The 21,834-nt window shown below is 36.9% G+C and overlaps 1 non-coding gene across 1 annotated transcript; it reads right to left on the reverse strand.

The window, feature by feature from the left end:
* Positions 1–1,669: 1,669 nt before the first annotated feature.
* Positions 1,670–1,776, reverse strand: LOC128289641 (small nucleolar RNA R71). Its single transcript, XR_008279285.1, has one exon. It is a non-coding gene; the product is annotated as a small nucleolar RNA R71 (small nucleolar RNA).
* Between the last annotated feature and the right edge of the window lie 20,058 nt (positions 1,777–21,834).

A 21,834-nucleotide genomic window follows, 5' to 3' on the forward strand; every position in this document is an offset into this window, starting at 1 on the left:
GAGGACAAACAGAGAATGAAGAATGGAGCAAACTAGTCAAGCCAGGGAGAAACACCAGATTTGATTCTTATTCCCTATCTCTTTTATTTTTGTTGTTGTTATGATGAGCATATCTATGAATATTTATGTGTTGGAATGATTAATTTAATCAATTTAGCTTGAATTTAATTCATGTTAGGTTGATTGCATTCTGTTTGCTTAAATTGTTAAAATTTTGTTTATGTTGTTATAGGCCTCGGTAAGATGCTTGATTATGTAAAATCATGACTAAGTTATTCTTGCATTACAATTGTTAGGTAACTAATGAATTAATTATTTATAACGCATTGAAATTGTAATTAATGGACACAGTACTTAATCAGTGCATGTTTAATCATCTAAGGTAGATAAGGGTTAAATTAGCAACGATATCTGACGATACAATTGCCTTGCATAACTTCAAGATTATTGTGATTAAACTATTTCAAGGTAAGGATACTTTGTTACCTCACATAGTCTTTTATGTGCTTATTAAATTGAGTTAATTGTTTGAATTGACATAGGGATATGTTTAAGAGATTATTTCGATTTAATAAGTATGTATGTGCTATAACATATTTGCCTATTAAGATTTGTTTCATTGATTGAATTGACATAGGGATATGTCCAAGAGATGAATGGATTTTGGTAGGTGAGAATGTTCATAAGTTAGCAAATTATCGAGTTGCCATGAATTTATTCGTAATAATATAAACATGAGTTTAATAATACTAAGTTAAGAAATGTAATTGATCTAAAAAAATTTTGTCATCTTGATTAAACTCGTATTTTGAAATCGTGCATTTGATATTTATTTACTTAGTTTAAAATCTTAGTTTTTAATCACCCTCTTCAAACAAAACATTTTTTCTTCACCAAAGTGTTTTAACTAGCATTCATAAATAATTCTTTTCACAGTCCCTATGGGTACGATAACTCAACATTTACTTGTCACTTTATTACTTGTTGCAATTGTGTACACTTGCACATTTCCGTCGTTCCAAGTTTTTGGCGCCGTTGCCGGGGACTATTTTAAAAAGTCATTTTTTGTGAATTTGTTAGTTTTGCATTTTGGTTTATTTTTCTATTTAAATTTTAACTTAATTAATATTTCTGTGATTGTTTGAGGTGTTTATGAGTATTGACTGATATTGAATGAACTTTTTGACAGCGAAGAAGAAATCCAAGTCAGAGAAGGACCGGAGAGATAAACTTCGAAAGTCTGAATCAAGGAAACGAAGCAAACCTTGCTCAAAATCATATCCTTATTACTGATGATAGGGATAAAGCTTTAAGACAGTATGCCATGCTAGTATTTCATGATCTTAATCTAGGTATTAGGAGACCCAAAATTGAGGCACAACAATTTGAGTTGAAGCCAGTCATGTTCCAGATGCTTCAGACAGCGGGCCAGTTCAGTGGAATGGCTACCGAATATCCTCACCTACACTTAAGACTGTTTATGGAGGTGAGCATTTCTTTCAAGTTAGCCAAAGTTCCCAAAGATGCATTACGATTGAAGCTGTTCCAAGATTTACTAAGGGATAGAGCTCGAGCCTAGTTGAACTTATTGCCACCAAACTCAATTTCCACATGGCAAGAGTTACCAGAAAGATTCCTTATGAAGTATTTCCCACCTAGCAAGAATGCTAAGTTGAGGAATGAGATCGCTGCTTTCCAAAAAATGAATGATGAGTCCTTGTATGAGGCATGGGAAAGGTATAAAGAATTATTACGGAAATGTCCTCATCATGGAATCCCACATTGCATCCAACTTGAGACATTTTACAATAGTTTCAATGCTCACACGAGGATGGTAGTGGGCGCTTTTGCTAATGGTGCTCTCCTTTCTAAGTCTTACAATGAGGCTTATGAAATCATTGAGAGGATTGCCAGCAACAATTATCAATGGCCAACCAATCGAGCAGCGTCACGAAGACGAGTCGCTGGAATACATGAAGTAGATGTTCTTACTTCACTCGCATCTCAAGTATTCTCAATATCATCAATACTTAAAAATTTTACCACTAGTGGGTTTAATAGTTTTGCAGCATAAACATTGAATCAATTTGAAAATGTAGCCTGTGTTTATTGTGGGGAAGGACATTTGTTCGAAGAATGTCCATCAAACCCAGAATCTGTGTATTACATGGGTAACCAGAACCAAAATTGAGGAAGGAAAGGGTTGCAATCTAATTTCTATAACCCATCATGGTGAAACCACCCAAATTTTTCCCAGAGTAACCAAGGGGCAGGAACTAGTAACAATTATGCCCAACCTAGACCAACCCACTCACCTAGTTTTTCCCAACAAGCTTAGAAACCAACCCAAGTTGAACCATCCAGTAGCCTAGAGAATCTATTGAAGGCATACATGGTGAAAAATGATGCCACTATAAGAAATTTGGAGAACCAAGTGGGCCAGCTTGCAATTGAACTCAGAAACAGACCATAAGGTGCTTTACTTAGTGATACAGAGAATCCAAGGAATCTAGGGAAGGAGCAGTGTAAAGCAGTGACATTACGGAGCGAAAAGACATTAGACCCCAACACCATTGAAGTTGAAAAGGAGCCAGTTGATGCTCAAGAATCAAAGGAAGTTCAACCAAGTGTTGAAATTCCAGTTTCACCGGAACCTGAATCTGCAAAATCTGACAAGGTAACTTCTGAACCAGCTAATTTTAATCAACTAACAATTCCGTTAGATGCAGAATTGCCACAGAAAATGAGTCAACCAGTTCCAGTAAAGAAACCTCCACCACCCTACCCTCAAAGACTTCAGAAGTAGAAGCAGGAAATTCAATTCAAAAAGCTCCTAGACGTACTCAAGCAACTTCATATCAACATCCTGTTGGTTGAAGCACTTGAACAAATGCTGAACTACGTCAAATTCATGAAGGATATCCTGCAAAAAAATGAAGGCTTGGAGAATTTGAGACGGTAGCCCTGACAAAGGAATGCAGTGCATACCTTAAAAACAAACAACCCCTAAAGTTGAAGGATCCTAGATGTTTTACCATCCTTTACAATATTGGAGCAACATGTTGTGGTAAGGCATTATGTGACTTAGGTGTGAATATCAACTTGATCCCTATGTCAATGTTTAAAAAGTTGGGGATAGGTGAAGTTAGACCTACTACAGTTACACTTCAATTAGTAAATCGATCCTTAACACATCCAGAAGGAAAAATTGAGGATGTATTGGTACGTGTAGACAAAATTATTTTTCCTGCTGACTTTGTGATTCTAGACTTTGAAGCAGACAAAGAGGTGCCAATCATCCTAGGAAGACCATTCTTAGCAACCGGAAGGACCCTTATTGATGTGCAGAAGGGCATGCTTACTATGCTTGTTCAAGATGATCAAGTAACATTTAACATTTTTAAGCCTATGTGATTTCTTGACACAATTGATGATTATTCTATAGTGTCCGATTTAGAGGAGATAAGCATCGAAAAGGAACTCAACTATGTCGAGGACCCATTGGAATGAATTTAATCCGAAATCCCGCTTTGAATTCTTAGCTTTGTTAGAAGCTAAACAAAGGGGATTTAATCCGTAATCCCACTTTGAATCTTTAGAGTTAGAGAAAAGGGATTATGCCCAACCAAAAGCATCAATCGAGGAACCACCTAAATTAGAACTAAAGGTACTTCCCTCACATTTGAAATATGTTTATTTAGGTAACTCTTCTACTTTTCCTGTGATTGTTTCAACAGAATTAACTTGAGCAAGAAGAGAAACTCATCTTGGTGTTGAAATAATTTAAAAAGGTTATCTAATGGACCATAGCCGATATTCACGGAATTAGTCCATCTGTATGAATGCACAAGATTATTCTGGAAGATGGTGAAAAAGGGACGATTGATGGACAATGAAGACTGAACCCGAACGCAGTCAAGAAAGAAATCATCAAGTGGTTAGATGCAGGTATAATTTACCCCATCTCAGATAGTTCATGGGTAAGTTCGGTCCAGTGCATGCCAAATAAATGAGGTATCACGATCATTGAAGATGAGAATAACGAGTTGATACTAACTAGAACAGTTACGGGATAGAGAATTTGCATCGATCATCGTAAGATGAACAAGGTGACTAGAAAAGATCACTTTCCTTTACCGTTTTGGGACTAGATGCTGGATAGACTCGTAGGGCAAGACTATTACTTTTTTCTCAATGGATACTCAGGGCATAATCAGATTACAGTAGCACCAGAAGATCAAAACAAGACAATATTCACCTACCCGTATGGTACATTCGCATTTAGACACATGCCATTTGTTTATGTAATGCACCTGCTACATTTTAAAGATGTATGATATCTATTTTTACTGACATGGTTGAGAAATATTTGGAAGTCTTTATGGATGATTTTTCAGTATTTGGAGATACATATGGTAATTGCCTAGCCAATCTAGCCAAGGTACTAAGGCAATGCGATACTCAACTGGGAAAAGTGCCATTTCATGGTACAAGAAGGTATTTTTCTAAGGCATCGAATAACGAGATATGGAATTGAGGTTGATAAAGCAAAGGTAGATGTTATTGAGAAACTCCCACCTCCAACATCTGTAAAGGGTGTTAGGAGCTTTTTGAGGCATGCCTGCTTCAATCGAAGATTTATCAAAGACTTCTCCAAAATTGTTAAACCTTTATGCAAATTATTGGAGAAGGACACAACGTTTAAATTTGATGAAGAGTGCTTAAGAGCTGATTTGAAGAGTTGACTAGTTTTGGCACCCATGATCGTCACACCAGATTGGGATTTGCCATTTGAATTGATGTGTGACCCAAGTGACTTAGCGATCGGAGCTGTCATGGGTCAGCGAAGGAACAAATTTTTTCATCCCATCTACTACGCGAGTCAGACTCTGATAGAAGCTCAACAGAATTATACGGTAACAAAGAAAGAGTTACTTGCTATTGTGTTTTCTTTTGACAAGTTTCCATCTTATCTTGTAGGTACCAAAGTGACTGTTTATACGGACCACTTAACAATTAAGTATTTACTTGCCAAGAAAGATGCTAAGCCGAGACTGATCTGATGGGCACTTCTACTTCAAGAGTTCGATCTAGAAATTTAAGATTGAAAGGGAGTGGAAAACCAAGTAGCAGACCACTTGTCTAGATTGGAGCCGCAAGAAGAGAACTCTCCTCTTATACCAATTCGAGAGACGTTTCCATATGAACACATACTGAAGGTATCATGTCCATAATACCCCTTGGTTTGCTGATATTGCTAACTTTTTAGCTTGTGGGTTGATGCCGATTGATAAGACGTATCATCAAAAGAAAAAGTTTCTTCACGATGTGAAGTACTATTTCTAGGAAGAGCCGTATTTGTTTAAAAAGTGTGTAGATCAAATGATTAGGAGATGTGTGGCAGAAGATGAAGTACATAAGATTTTATACCATTGTCACTCAGCTTCGAGTGGGGGACACTTCGGAGGTACACGTACTGCAGTCAAGGTATTGCAAGCCGGATTCTTTTGGCCAACTCTATTCAAAGATGCATATGCTTACGTAAAGAGTTGTGATCGATGCCAAAGGGTCAGAAATATCACCAACAAAAATGAGATGCCTCGAACAAACATTATTGAGGTAGAATTATTTTATGTTTGGGGTATTGACTTTCTCGGTCCTTTCCCTCTATCTTTTGGTCACAAGTACATATTAGTAGCAGTAAACTATGTGTCTAAGTGGGTTGAGGCAGAGGCATATCTAACAAACGATGCTAAGGTTGTGATGAAGTTTTTACAAAACCATGTGTTCATAAGGTTTAGAACCCCAAGAGCCATCATCAGTGATGAAGGGTCCCATTTTGTGAACAAATGGTTACTTGACAAACATGGAGTCAAGCACAAGGTCGCCACAGCTTACCATCCACAGTAGACTATGTGTCTAAATGGGTTGCGGCAGAGGCATATCCGACAAACGATGTTAAGGTTGTGATGAAGGTTTTACAGAAGCATGTGTTCACAAGGTTTAGAACCTCAAGAGCCATCATCAGTGATAAAGGGTCCCATTTTGTGAACAAATGGTTACTTGACAAACATAGAGTCAAGCACAAGGTCGCCACAGCTTACCATCGTTAGACGAATGGGCAAGTTGAGTTGGCGAACAAAGAGATCAAAGGCATACTTGAGAAAGTAGTTTGCTCGAACCAACGAGATTGGTCCAAAAGACTGGATGATGCTTTATGGGCCTACAGGACAACATATAAGACACATTTAGGGATGTCACTTTATAGGTTGGTCTTTGGGAAAGCTTGTCATCTGCCTTTGGAGTTAGAGCACAAAGTTTACTGGGCTCTCCAACATTTGAACTTGGATCTTAACCTTCTAAAGAGAGACGGATGATCCAACTCAATGAGTTAGAAGAATTCTGAATGTTCTCATACGAGAATAACAAATTACTCAAAGAGAGACTTAAGAAATGGCATGACAAGCATATTCGAGCTTGAAAATTTGAAGCAGGTCGGCAAGTCTTGTTATTTAATTCCATATTAAAGTTCTTTCCAGGTAAGTTAAAATCACGTTGGTCTGGCCCATTTACAATTCACCGAGTTTATCTGTATGGAGTTGTCGACCTTCAAGGTAAGGGAAGTATTTTCTGAGTCAATGCTTGGCACTTGAAACATTACTGGGGGATAAAATTGAACGGGATCAAATCTCGTTCCTTTTATCAGATATTTAATTTCCCTTTTTTTTTAAATAAATGTTTTAGGGTATATTTTCAGGATTAGTATGTTTGAATAAATTCTATCTAGGAGATTGGAACTTAAGAGGGACCGTTTGTGACCCCTCCAATCTTTCCTGGGAATTGATTTTAACATAATTGTCCAAGAAATTATCCCCTAAATGGAAAAATAAATTTTTATTTTCAAATAAAATGGTCAATTTTGATCCAAGTTTTAAATTGCAACTCAATTTCAGATTTTCTTTAAGTCTAGGTACTTAATTAAATAATTTTTAAAATGTGGTTGTTCATTTTGTAAACATTAAAATTAGATGCCTCTTTTTGTAAATATGTTCAAAAGGCTTCTAGAATAATTTTTTGTTTAATAAAAAAGATGATAATTATTAGTATATAATTATATCTATTATAATGTATATTAATTATTATCAACTTTACATAGAGTTAAGATTAGTTTTAATTTAATCATATTTTATTTGATAAGTGTAATAGCCCAAATTTGCCGGGGCCCGTGAAATGAAATAAACAAAATTTAAAAATTGAAAATAAAATGTCCCTGTAAATGTCCAATTTACAATAAACAGGCCTAAAGGCCTGATAGCCCAAACTCAGTTACATTTGTAGCCCAACTGGTCTAAACCAGAATACCCATTAACCCTATACCCGGTTACACCTAAAACCCTTAGCCCATGTACCCGAACTTGACCCAAATCAGTAAAGCCCAGTAAGGCTCAATCCTTAAACTGAATCAGGAAACCCTAGGGTTTCCAGAAGCTTCGCGCCGCAAGCACCCCAATCGTCATGCCCCTTCGTCTCGCGCCGTTCCAGTGGACTTTCATCGGCATCGTGATTCTAGCTCCGTATCACGTCGTAATCAGCACACGAATCAACTTCAGCGCACTCACCGCCGTGATACCCTCGCTGGTACCTGTAAAAAGGAAAGAACTACAACAGGAAAGGGAAGCAAATATAGAAAGAAATCCAAAATTTCTTTCCCAAAATGTAACAGAAGGCTATAAAAGCCTCTTTTCTAATGTGTAAAAGGGAGATTTTTTTTTTTGATATATACAAGCAGTTGATACACACATAGACAAAAAATAGCAACAGATTATCGAAGAAATAGAGGTGATTTTTTACTTTATTTTTTTCTTTCGTTATGAATGTATGAAAATATCACTAAATAAGGAAAGGAGAGGCTTACCGATGGATTTGCGTTAAAAACGAAGCTTTCCAGCTTCCGGCCGCCGAATGTGGCGAAGTTGACGGCGGCGCATAGGCGCGTGGGAGCCCGTGAACGGAGACTTAATAGAGCTCCGAGGGCCAACCCTCAATCCTCTTTTAGAGGATTTTTTTTGTTTTTTTTAAACTGTGTTTTAAAATGATTTTAAGGCCAAAAGTTGGCTTATATAGCTTCATAAGAAAGACGTCGTTTTGGTTTAAAACAATAGGCCTCAAAACGCCGTCGTTTCAAAGCTCAGGATCCGCTCGTTGACCCGAAACCTGGGTAGGATCCGCGCGTTTTTATTTAAAGGGCTAACTGCCCAATTGATCCTCCCGCATTTTTATTATTTACAATCTCATTTTATTTTGTTTTAATTTAGCCTTGACCTTTCATTTTTATTTCAATTTAGTCCTATTTACTATTTTAAAGCTTATTTCGGGACGACGTCGTTTTGGGATTAGGGTCAAATTGCCCAGTGAGTCCCTCAACTTTTAACGCGTGTTTCAATTAGGTTCAAAATTAATTTTATTTATTTAAAATTAACCCTAGATTTTTATTTAAATTCAATTTTAATCTTTTATATAAATACATTTTACATATAATTTATTTGTTTTAAATATTTTATATATATTATTTATTTTGATAAACTATATTTATACATGTAAAAATTATTATATTTATTTTTATTTTATGTGATTATTTATCGTATTACTTATATTTCATTGTATACTATATATATATATATTTTATTATATATTATATTTTATTATATATTGTTCTCTATATTATCTTCATTTTATTATATATTATTTTATTATTTATTAGTATATATATAATTAAAATTTGTAAATTATTATTAAATAATGCATATATCATTATTAAATATTTAATGTCTAATATTTTTAAATTTACTACAAATTTTTTACCTATTTAACATATTATTATTTTTATAAGTATATTAAATTATTATATCATGTAGTGTATATATATATTAATCATCTCTAAAACTCTCCTTTATCATTTATACTTTGTTTTAAATATTTTATTTTTAAAATACTTCATCTATTTTTTAAAATTTGTATTTGTTTTCTTATCTTTTTTGATTTATATGTTCATGATTTGTTTATTTATTTTTGTATCTTTTGTATTTATTTAATATTTTTTAGTATGCTCTTGTTATCTCACCAACTATTTGTTATTTTCATGTTATTTGTTGTTTATCATATTTGCATAAAATTGATTATTTATATTATTTTAAGTTATATTTGTATAAAATATTATTATATATTATGTAATTTATATTGTTATATTCATTATGCTATATTTTGTATGACATATAATTATGTATGTATTATGCAATCTATATTGTTATGTTCATTGTTTTCTGTGATTATGTTTGCATGAAATGATAATGTATATTATAAAATTTATGTCATTATTTATCATTTTCTATATTATATTTGCATGAATTGTTAAAGTATGTATCATATAGTTTATATTATTTGGTATCGATACCTTGTAATATGTTAAATACATCATTGTCATAAAATGTATATTTCATTTAATCCAAAAGAATTTTAAAAATAAGGCAATGTTTTTGGTATTTTGGAATTCGGGAAGTAGTGCCCTAACATGCTGGGTTGCGATTTCCCGTTTGTCTAAATGTCTAAAATATTCTTCTAAATAGATTTCGTAAATCACGAGATGATTTTAGTTACAAAAGTTTAAAAATATCGTGTCCAATCATACTGGATGTGATGTTTGTACTCTTTTGGAGCGAAGGAATCTTGATTTTTTTTACTCAAATTATTACGGTTTTAAAAAGAGATCTTATTTCTAAATTCTTTCAAACTTTTGACATTAAGACAAAATTATTCAATTTGGTACCAATTTTGGGCGTTGCGAGGGTGCTAATCCTTCCTCGTACGTAACCGACTCCCGAATCCATTTTCTCACAACTTCGTAGACCAAAATGTTTTGTAAGGTGATCCAATCACACCAAAAAGGGTTGGTGGCGACTCCCATTTTCAAAATATCTCCCCCTTTAAAAAAAAGGTTTCGATAGCTTGGCGGCTCCACTAGGGAATATAAGAGAGTCAAGCCAAGAAATTGATTATTTTTTGTCTTAATGTTGGAAGTTTGGAAATTTTAAAAAAATATTGATCTTTTTAAATGGGTTTGTGGCATATGTTTGTCATCTTGTTGCTGCACACATTGCATTTGCATGACCACTGTGGTCACACCCTTATGTGGGAGTGAGAAGCTACGCTTTTGTGAGGTTTTCACCTCCGTATGGGCTAGTGGATTGCTTCCAGGATACATCCCTACCTATGTCTTGGTGAGATTTTCATCTCCTTATGGCCATAGGGAAATGTGTCCCCCTGAACCAAACTTGGTCCATATGAGCCTATAATGGGTGAGGACTGAGGAATCTGCTGGTTCAGGTACCCTCGCTTTAGAATTGAAACGCATATAGTGAACTTTAAGTGCTTACCCTAGGGAGTATAGTGATAGCCTTTAGTAAGCTACCCTTATAAGTGCTTGTTTATTATACTTTATATATGATACTGACTTATTTTATTTTGCTATCATTGCATGTCACTCAACATTTAAAGGTGTCGATTCATGGTTTGATTTCTAGATTAGAAAGTTTCGTAATAAGGAATGAATATCTTGATAAAGTGGAGGACAACGCTTCTGTCTATGCATGGTCAGAGAAAACCCAGTTAGAGAAAGGAGATAGTGTCACTGAGGGGTATACATCAGAGTTGTGAGACTTCACTCGTATTAGTTCAACACAGAATGAGTTTCAGGAGTTGAAGGACATTTGGGCCCAATGGGATGACGAGGCTAAGCAGTTGTTCTACCAGAATTATGGAGATCTTCCCTATTTGCTAGACATCAAGGTGAATAAACATCTGTTTTGAGCTATGGTACAGTTTTGGAACCCTGCTTATAGTTGTTTTACATTTGGAGAGGTAGATTTAGTACCTACTTTGGAGGAGTATACGACCTTGCTTCGCTGTCCAAAAATTCAGGGTAACAAAGCTTATGTTAGGGCTGCTAATCTCCCAACTTTCGTGAAGAAATTAATGATGATCCCAGGGATGAGTGAACAGTGGGCCACAGCTCAAATCTAACAAAAGGGTGATGGTAAATGTATTTCATTTGCAAGTTTGAGGGATCTGATATTGCCGCACCCAGATGCGAAGAAGTGGGTTGATGTCTTGGCCTTAAGTATTTATGGTTTGGTGATTTTCCCTAAAGCTATGGGGCACATAGATGAAGCGGTTGCGGATTTATTCGATAGACTTGGTAAACAGAACACACCTGTGCTTGCAATCCTAGCCGAGACATTTAGATCCTTGAGTGCATGTAGGAGAGCTGGTGAAGGTAGATTCATTGGATGCGCAGAGTAGTTGTTAGTATGGTTCCACAGTCACTTTTGGAAGGTTGATAAGGTTCCTTGCCGAGTGTTCTTTGAGGATTATTCTCCCTTAAAGGAAGCAGCAGCTACTCCAAGGAGGGACGACATTACAGAGGAAAGGTGGATGGAAACACTTCAGAATCTCCGGGAGGAAGATGTTATGTAGAAAGCCCCTTGTGTAACGCCCCGTACCCGAGACCGTTGTCGGAGTCGAACACGAGGTGTTAACGGACTTAATTCATTTATTTACACAGTTCATATGACTAAATGAATAAATTCATATATGCACATTCTCAAAATCATAATTTCTTCACGCTTCAACCAATATATTCATACACAGGGTATCAAACCTAACTAGAGGCCGTAAGCTCGTTAATCAATTGAGCGAGTACTATTTGAAAGGAATCAACCTTTCCGATGCATATACGAAACATACCTTATCGTTTGTATTTTATGAGCGTATTAATTGAAATTATTACAGCAAGATCGCTCGCTTCCAAACCCAAGTATCTTCGGGATTTAGCCGGATATAGCAACTCGTACAAATGCCTTCGGGTCTTAGCTCGGATATAGTCACTAGCATGAATGCCTTCGGGACCTAGCCCGGATATAGTCACTAGCACAATTGCCTTCGGGACTTAGCCGGGTATAGCAACTACAAGCACAAATGCCTTCGGACTTAGCCGAATATAGTAACTTGCACAAATGCCTTCGGGACTTAGCCCAGATATCATCCGAATAATCAAGCACATATACCAATAATTCATGACACATCCATATTTCATTATCATAACTAGAATTCAAACACAAGACGCTTATCAACTATTACCATTTTCGGCTCAATAGCCACATACAAAGAGCATGATTTTGATTTGCTTTATAACATGATCTTTATACACATTCGGCTACCCGTCATAGGTATAAACTAATCACCTCAATATACAATTCAAGTAGAATCATTATATCACCGTTTATTTGTTATGCTTATATGTCATGACTTAATCAAATCATAAACTAAGTTTTATTACTCGAAAACTTACCTCGGATGTTGTCGAATGATTTCAACGGCTATTTGACCACTTTTTCCTTTCCCTTATCCAACTTTGATCCTCTAAGCTCTTGAGCTAAATCAAACAATTTACTTCCCAATCAAACACAATCATACGGCATCCATATACATTTTAGAACCATTCTTAACATACGTACTACTCATTTACAAAACAAAATACTCATATCACATTTATAAAACTACAAGCCGAATATACCTATACTTACCTTACTTAAACATCAACCCTCAATTTCTTTGACATAGCATATTCCCGAAAATAATAAGGCAATATAACAGCCTTTAATCCAACCTATAATTCATACATATCACATTCCAAGCATTCGCTCTATTCTATCACTTAACATACAAACATTACTCAATAACTTTCTAGTTCAAATTCGGCAATTACACCAATTCACTAGATGATTTATTTTTATTATTGTTCATTTATTCAAACTACTTAAAAATACCTTAAACTATCTCAATTAACAACCATTTTCTACCCGTCACGTTTACTCTACTTGAACTGAATGCACATAAAGTCCTTGGCCGAAACTCACTAAACACAAATCAACCATAATCTTGTATTTAACTTGAGCATAACCTTATTTACCTTCCAAAATCATAAAATATCAAACTCTTAATATTTATGTGCAAAGCCAAATCTTAATATGATCCAACCTCCAACTCATTCATTTCAATCACTCACACGGCATTTGTTCAATTCATTAGACAAATCTATGTTTGGCCATTGTACTCATGAACATTAGAATTTATCATTTGACTAACTAAAACCCTTCTCTTCAACAATTCTTCATAAAACATAAAAACCATAACCCAATCTCATCCTTTAATAACTAAAACCGAATGCTCAAACCATCACCAAGATTTTCATAATTTTGACATGGGTTATGTAAGAAACTAGCTAATTAACTAGAAACAAACTTAAAGTTTAAAGAAAATCTAACACAAATGACTAACCTCCCTTAAGCTCCAAGTGACCGAACCTCCTCTAATTTCTTCCTTCAATTCACGGCAATGGAGGAGCATGGATGAAACAACTTTGTTTTCATCACCCCTCCCTTTTCATTACTTTATTACCAACCTTTTATTTTATTATTTTTAACATAACACATTAACACAAAATGTTTATAATATGTTTAACCCATTGCATGGCTGGCCACTACCTAAAGTTTTGGGTAATTTGACATGCAAGGACAAGCATTTTCTAACATGCATCAATAGGCCACTTTAACTTTTGCCTAGCACATTTCTAAATTTTCTCACACAAGTCCTATTTAATAAAATTCACTTACAATTAACAAAATTCAAACATGAAATTTTCACACATGCATATATACATATAATAAGCATCAAATATGACGGTTAATTATTTTTATGACTCGGTTTTGTGGTCCCGAAACCACTTTCCGACTAGGGTCACATTAGGGCTGTCACAACTCTCCCCCACTTTAAGAAATTTTCGTCCCTGAAAATCTTACCGGTAAATAGGTTTGGGTAACGTTCTTTCATAGAGTTCTCGGTTTCCCAAGTAGCTTCTTCGATCCCGTGTTTGAGCCATAACACCTTTACTAACGGAACCCTTTTGTTTCGCAACTCTTTCACTTCACGAGCTAGGATACGTATCGGTTCTTTTTCATAACTCATATCGGATTGAATTTCAACCTCGGAGGGATTAATTATGTGCGAAGGATCAGATCTCTAACGTCGAAGCATCGAAACATGAAAAACATTGTGAATCCTTTCGAGATCAGGGGGTAAAATCAATCTATATGCCACTAGACCAACTCGTTCGGATATTTCATACGGCCCTATGAACCTCGGACTCAGTTTGCCCTTACGGCCAAATCTGAGTATCTTTTTTGTAACACCCCGTACCCGAGACCGTCGCCGGGGTCAGACACGAGGGGTTAACAGACTTCGTTCACTTAATTTCACCGTTCATAAAAAAAAAATTTCCAGACAGCTGGTTAACTGTGTCACTATCACCTTAAAAATCATATCTTGAGTTCTACAACTCGAAAAAATTTTCGTGATTTTTCCCTGAAACTAGACTCATATATTCATCTAAAAATTTTTTTATAGAATTTTTGGTCGGGCCAATTAGTACAGTTTATTAGTTAAAATCTCCCCTGTTCCAGGGTGCAACTACATTGACCTTCATGCATTACGACCTGGATATCTCCCTGTACAGGGCTTCAATACTGATGCCGTTTTTTCTATAGAAACTAGACTCAAAAAGGAATCTATACATATATGGCATGACTTCTAAATGTCTCGGGTTAATTTATAATGAATTTCCAAAGTTGGAACAGGGAATCCAGAAACCGTTCTGGCCCTGTTTTACAAAAACCTAAATATCTCTTAACATACAACTCATATGACCGTTTCGTTTCTTCCATATGAAAGTAGATTCATCAAGGTTCATTTACATAATTTATTCACTATTTAATTCCATTCGTACTATTTTTAGTGATTTTTCACATCCACATCGCTGCTGCTGTCAGCATCTGCCTTTAAGGTAGACTTTACCTATTTCATAGTTTCCATGATTCAATTAGCCCTTTTTGCATACATAGCACAAAGTATAATCATGATTAACCATTCCAATGGCTAATCGTTTCCAAACATTTCCATACCTCTTAGTGATCAACATACAAACGATTATAGTACTATGCTAAAAGCATATATAAGCCATTTTCGCATGGCTATCCAAAGTTTTACATACCAAAGTTCAAACAAACATAATAGCCTATACATGCGAAATGTTCTCTTAGACCAACTAAGAAGAAGATACCAAAAGTTGCAAGCTGGTGTGATGACTTCGATGACGGTCCCGAATACGCAAAAAGTCGAGTCCAAGAAACCTAAAATGGGTGACAAGCAAACACCGAATGAGTATATAACTCAGTAAGTCATAAGCATTACACTACCATCCATTGATAAAATTTTCACAAGAGGAAACAACGAAATGAGGCTAAGTACTCCATCCATACCGAACTATGCCATAGTTTCTTAGACCTTACGATTCAATCTCATTCCAAGTCCTACATTGACATTTCATACGCTATTCAATAGGATAATTGAGGCATTTCCATACATCATTTTATTTTCGTTACAATCATACAACTAAACAAACTTTCACCTATTCCACGATGAACCTTATGTACGTGACTTCAATTATAATCATCACATAGGTTCAAAACTTACCACGCTCAACTCCATATATAAACATAGCACCTATTAGCCATGAACTCAAGGTACTTACCCTTTCCATTGTTCAAATCGATTGGTAAGGTCGCACCTTAATATAAATAATTGATAGAAAATATATATATATATTTATATAGTGGGTTCGCACACATAGTGCTTAATAATCAACCACGCACACTTAGTGCCATGTACTTTAAACTCGCACACTTAGTGCCATGCATTTCAAGCCAGCACACTTAGTGCCATTCTCTCAACCGTGAACACTTATTGTCCGCACACTTAGTGCCGAAAACCAGCCACTATATACGCTTCACTTCCTTTTTACATTCGACAATTTCATCTCTACATACATATACATTTGTATACATTTCATCTCATTAAACACGATTGCATAGGTATTACGATCATTTAAATCAATACGAACAATATGCTTAATGACTTACCTTGTGTTGGGTAAAATAATTCCAAGTCGGCTACTCGATGACCTTCAATTTCCCCTTGTTGGACGCCTCTCCTTTAGGATCTTGAGCTTAAACAAATAAATTAACTCATTCAACCGCTTTGCTACATATATTGGTATTCACATTTTAATGATTTTATGACATACGGAACGGCATGGTAAAATTTTTATCTTGCTACCTTATGCTCTTAGCTATTCAATTAATAACCATATGCTATCGCCCTACTATCAATAATCCAATCACACATGCATATATATATATATGGCCGAATGTACAAAGCTTAGACTCATCATCACCTATGCTCTTAATTTGATGGCCGAGTATGCATACATATATATATATATGATATCAACTATACTATCATCTTTAATTCACCTAAACACAAAATTTCATCTCATGAACACTTGACTGAATTTTTCCTAATCTAGCATGGCTTCACATATATTTGTAACATCCTATAAATCCACATATATCACATTTCTACATAAATTTTCTTTTACTTTTCCTCTACTTCCATTCACAACATCAAAAGCACCATACACATGTATCATTACAAAGCTTCACACTTAGCATGCAAATGGCATCAACACAAATCCACCTTAGCCGAAACTTAACTCATCTTCATGCCTCATCACCACAACATCAAACATCAAACATCAACCAAGAAGACAACACCTATGGCCGAATATCATCCCCATCTCATAGCAAAGATTTAAACCATGGGCTAGGTAGAACTCAAACTAACAACTAAAAACATGTATGAATCTCATGGACAACATCAAACATACCTTAGTCTAGCAACCTCCCTTGGCTGATTTTCTCAAGCTCTTCCCCCTTCTTCTTAGAACATTCGCCAAGCCAACAAAATGTGAAAGGATGGACACTTTTTTTCTTCTTTTCTTTGTTTTCATCATATTCCTTTTCATTATTTATTCTTTCTAACATAACCAGTAACTAAACATGTTTGCAACATGTTTCCATTCATAACATGGTGGCCACTATGCTTAAATTTTGGGTAAATTGACATGCAAACCCAGCATTTTCACAACATGCATTTATAGGCCACCTTACATTTGCCTAGCACATTTCTAAATTTTCTCACATAAGTCCTATTTGATAAAATTCACTTACAATTAACAAAATCCAAACATGAAATTTTCACACATGCATATGTACATATAATGATCATCAACTATGACGGTTAATTATTTTTATGACTCGGTTTAGTGGTTCCGAAACCACTTTCCGACTAGGGTCAATTTAGGGCTGTCACAACTCTCCCCCACTTAAGAAATTTTCGTCCCCGAAAATCTTACCGGTAAATAGGTTTGGGTATCGTTCTTTCATAGAGTTCTCAGGTTCCCAAGTAGCTTCTTCCATTCCGTGTTTGAGCCATAACACTTTCACTAACGGAACCCTTTTGTTTCGCAACTCTTTCACTTCACGAGCTAGGATACGGATCGGTTCTTCTTCATAACTCATAGCGGCTTGAATTTCAATCTCGGAGGGGTTTATTACATGCGAATGATCGGATCGGTAATGTCGAAGCATCGAAACATGAAAAACGTTTTGGATCCTTTCGAGTTCCGGGGGTAAAAGCAACCTATATGCAACTGGGCCAACTCGTTCGGAGATCTCATACGGCCCAATGAATCTCGGACTCAATTTGCCCTTACGGCCAAATCTGAGTATCTTTTTCCAAGGTGATACCTTGAGAAACACTTTGTCTCCCACCTGATACTCAATATCTCTTCATTTTAAATCCGCAGACGACTTTCGACGATCGATGTCGCCTTCAGACTCTCACGAATTATACTTATTTTCTGTTCAGCATCTTTAATCAAATCCATTCTGAAAATTTTACTTTCACCGAGCTCGGTCCAAAACAATGGCGTACGACATTTTCGACCGTACAAAGACTCGTAAGGTGCCATCTTAATACTTGACTGAAAACTATTATTGTAAGCGAATTCAATCAAAGGTAAATACCGTTCCCATGAACCACTAAACTCGAGGATGCAACATCTCAACATATCCTCAAGTATCTGAATTATCCGCTCGGATTGACCATCGGTTTGGGGGTGAAAAGCGGTGCTAAAATGCAACTTGGTACCCAAGGCTTCTTGAAATTTCTTCCAAAATCGTGAGGTGAATCTCGGATCTCTATCCGACACAATAGAAATCGGTACCCCGTGTAATCTCACAATCTGAGAAACATACAATTCAGCTAGTTTATCCAATGAAAAATCCGTACGTACGGGGATAAAATGAGCCGACTTAGTCAGTCTATCAACAACAACCCAAATCGCATCTTTCTTACTTGTCGACAATGGCAACCAAGACACAAAATCTATCGTGACTTGATCCCATTTCCATTCAGGTATCATGATCGGCTGAAGTAAACCCGTAGGCACTTGATGTTCCTCCTTTACTTGCTGACATATTAAACACTTCGAAACAAAATCGGAAATGTCTCATTTCATACCATGCCACCAAAACTGACGTCTCAGATCGTTGTACATTTTCGTACTCCCCGGGTGAATCGACATTCGGCTACAATGAGCCTCGTTCAGAATCATTGAAATGAGTTCTGAATTTCTTGGAACACACAAACGACTTCTGAACCTCAAACAATCGTCATTATCAATTTGAAACTCTGATTCCATATTCGGAACACATTCAGCCCGCCTTGCAACCAACTCATCGTCGACTTTCTGAGCTTCACGAATTTCATGAATCAATAATGGTTTGGCCTTTAATTCGGCTACTAACACATTGTCGGGTAGAACAGACAAGTGTACATTCATTGCTCGTAAAGCAAACAGTGATTTCCGGCTTAAGGCGTCCGAAACCACATTAGCCTTTCCCGGGTGATAATCAATGACCAGCTCATAATCTTTCAACAACTCAAGCCAATGTCTTTGTCGCAGATTTAAGTCTCTTTGAGTCATCAAATATTTGAGACTTTTGTGATCCGAAAATACATGGCACTTCTCACCAAATAAGTAATGTCGCCATATTTTCAAGGCGAATACGATGGCAGCTAATTCGAGATCATGGGTCGGATAATTTTTCTCATGTGGCTTTAATTGTCTCGACGCATAGGCCACAACTCGACCTTCTTGCATCAACACGCAACCTAACCCAAGTAGGGAGGCGTCACTATAGATGACAAACTCTTTGCTTGATTCGGGCTGCACTAAAATTGGGGCTTCAGTCAAATAAGTTTTCAGTTGATCAAAACTTTTCTGACATTTTTCCATCCATTCAAACTTAATATCTTTTTGAAGTAGCTTCATCATGGGTGTGGCTATCATCGAGAAACCTTTTACAAACCGTCGGTAGTAACCCATGAGTCCCAAAAACTCGAACCTCAAGTAATATTTCTGAGGCTTCCAGTTAAGTATGGCTGAAATTTTGCTCGGTCAACTCGAATACCGATGCAGATACCACATGGCCCAAGAAGCTAACCTCTCTTAACCGAACTCACACTTCTTGAACTTAGCATATAACCGCTTATCCGTAAAATTTGCAACACTAATCTCGGTGCTTAGCATGTTCGGTCTCATCTCTTGAATAGACCAAGATGTTGTCAATGAACACAACTACGAACCGGTCCAAATACTGTCTGAAGATCCGATTCATCAAATCCATAAATACCTCAGGGGCATTAGTGAGCCCAAACGGCATCACTAAGAATTCGTAGTGGCCGTATCTCGTTCTGAAAGCAGTTTTGGGTATATCTGAATCTCGAATCCACAACTGATAATAACCCGATCTCAAATCTATCTTTGAAAACACTGAGGCTCCCTTTAGTTGATCGAACAAATCATCAATACGCGGTAACGGATATTTATTCTTTATTGTCACTTTGTTCAGCTGACGATAGTCAATGCACAACCTCATGGTTCCATCCTTCTTTTTCACAAACAATACTGGTGCACCCCAAGGTGAGAAACTTGGTCGAGCGAAACCTCTATCCGTCAATTCTTGCAACTGAGCTTTCAACTCTTTTAACTCGGTTGGTGCCATACGATACGGAGCTATCGAAATCGGAGTAGTCCCAGGTACAAGCTCAATACCAAACTCTACCTCCCGAACAGGTGGTAAACCCAGTAATTCTTCGGGAAAAACGTCCGGGTATTCACAAACCACCGGTATAGATTCGGGTTTCTTTTCTAACTCTTTGTCATCAAGTACATACGCAAGGTATGCTTCGCACCCCTTTCTTACATATTTCTGAGCCAACATTGATGATATTACAACTGGCAACCCCTTTAAGTCCATAAACTCAACTCGGATTATCTCGTTATTTGCGCACCTTAAATCAATGGTTTTTCTTTTGCAACTCACCACTGCGTCATATACGGTCAACCAGTCCATACCAAGAATAACATCAAATTCATCAAATGGTAAAAGCATCAAATCGGCCGAAAAACAGGATTCTAGGATCATTAGAGGGCATCTCTTACACACTTTGTCAACAAGCGCATATTGACCCAAAGGATTTGACACTCGAATTACGAACTCAGTAGACTCTATAGGCAGAGCCTTACAGGATGCTAAAGTCTCACATACATAAGAATAAGTAGAGCCAGGGTCGATTAATGCAATTACATTAGTGTCAAAAAGAGTGAAAGTACCAGTGATAACATCAGGAGAGGATGCTTCCTCTCGTGCACGGATGGCATATGCCCTAGCAGGAGTATGGGTCTTAGATCGAACAGCCGTATCCGAGGCCCCTCTCTGACTACCACCCCTACCCCCTGAAATTCTCGGTGGTCTACCTCTAGCTGTCATTCCACTAGGTCTTGTACCTTGCATCCTATTCTTCTCATCAAGCTCCGTGCAATCCCTAATGAAGTGGTCCTTCGAACCGCATCCGTAGCAGGCCCTGTTAGTAGACTTACCCCAACATTCACCTATGTGTCGTCTTCCACATTGGGGGCATTCAGGTTTCTCTTGGCGATTATTGCCCACACTAGCTACCGAAGTAGCTCGGGAGTCTGTCGATGGTCGTGCTCTAATGGAAATTCCCGATCGTCCTCGATTTAATAGTGTCCTCCACGAACTTCTTTACACCGAGAATGGAGCTTTACCCATCGATCTTTTACGATAGTCTCTAGCTTCAAATTCAGCCTTCTTCTTCTCCTTTCCAAGTTCTTCCGCCTTGCGAGCTCATTCAACTAGTGTTACGAATTCTTTTATCTCCAAAATACCCACTAGTAGCTTTAAATCTTCATTCAATCCTTTTCAAATCTCTTGCACATAGCAACCTCATCAGCCACACACTCGGGCATACCGATCGAGTCTTACGAACTCATGTTCAGTATTCGACATCTTGTCATACTGCCTTGCTTGAGTTCCAAGAATTCCTTACGCTTTTGATCGATGAACCGTTGACTAATATATTTCTTTCGAAATTCCGCTTGGAAGAAATCCCAAGTAACTCGTTCGTTTGGGACTATGGAAATCAAGGTCCTCCACCAATAGTAGGCTGAGTCTCGCAACAAGGATATAGCACACTTTAGACATTCATCGGGTGTGCATGACAGTTCATCGAACACCCGAATGGTGTTATCAAGCCAGAACTCGGCCCTTTCGGCATCATCAGTAACTATGGCCTTGAACTCCTCGGCTCCGCGCTTCCTAATCAAGTCTACAGGTGGTTTACTCAGCCTCACAGGATCGATGAATCGATGGCATTACGGGCTCTTGGGTGGATTAT

The sequence above is a fragment of the Gossypium arboreum genome, chromosome 2, assembly GCF_025698485.1.
Source record: "Gossypium arboreum isolate Shixiya-1 chromosome 2, ASM2569848v2, whole genome shotgun sequence".
NCBI classification, from domain to species: Eukaryota; Viridiplantae; Streptophyta; class Magnoliopsida; order Malvales; family Malvaceae; genus Gossypium; species Gossypium arboreum.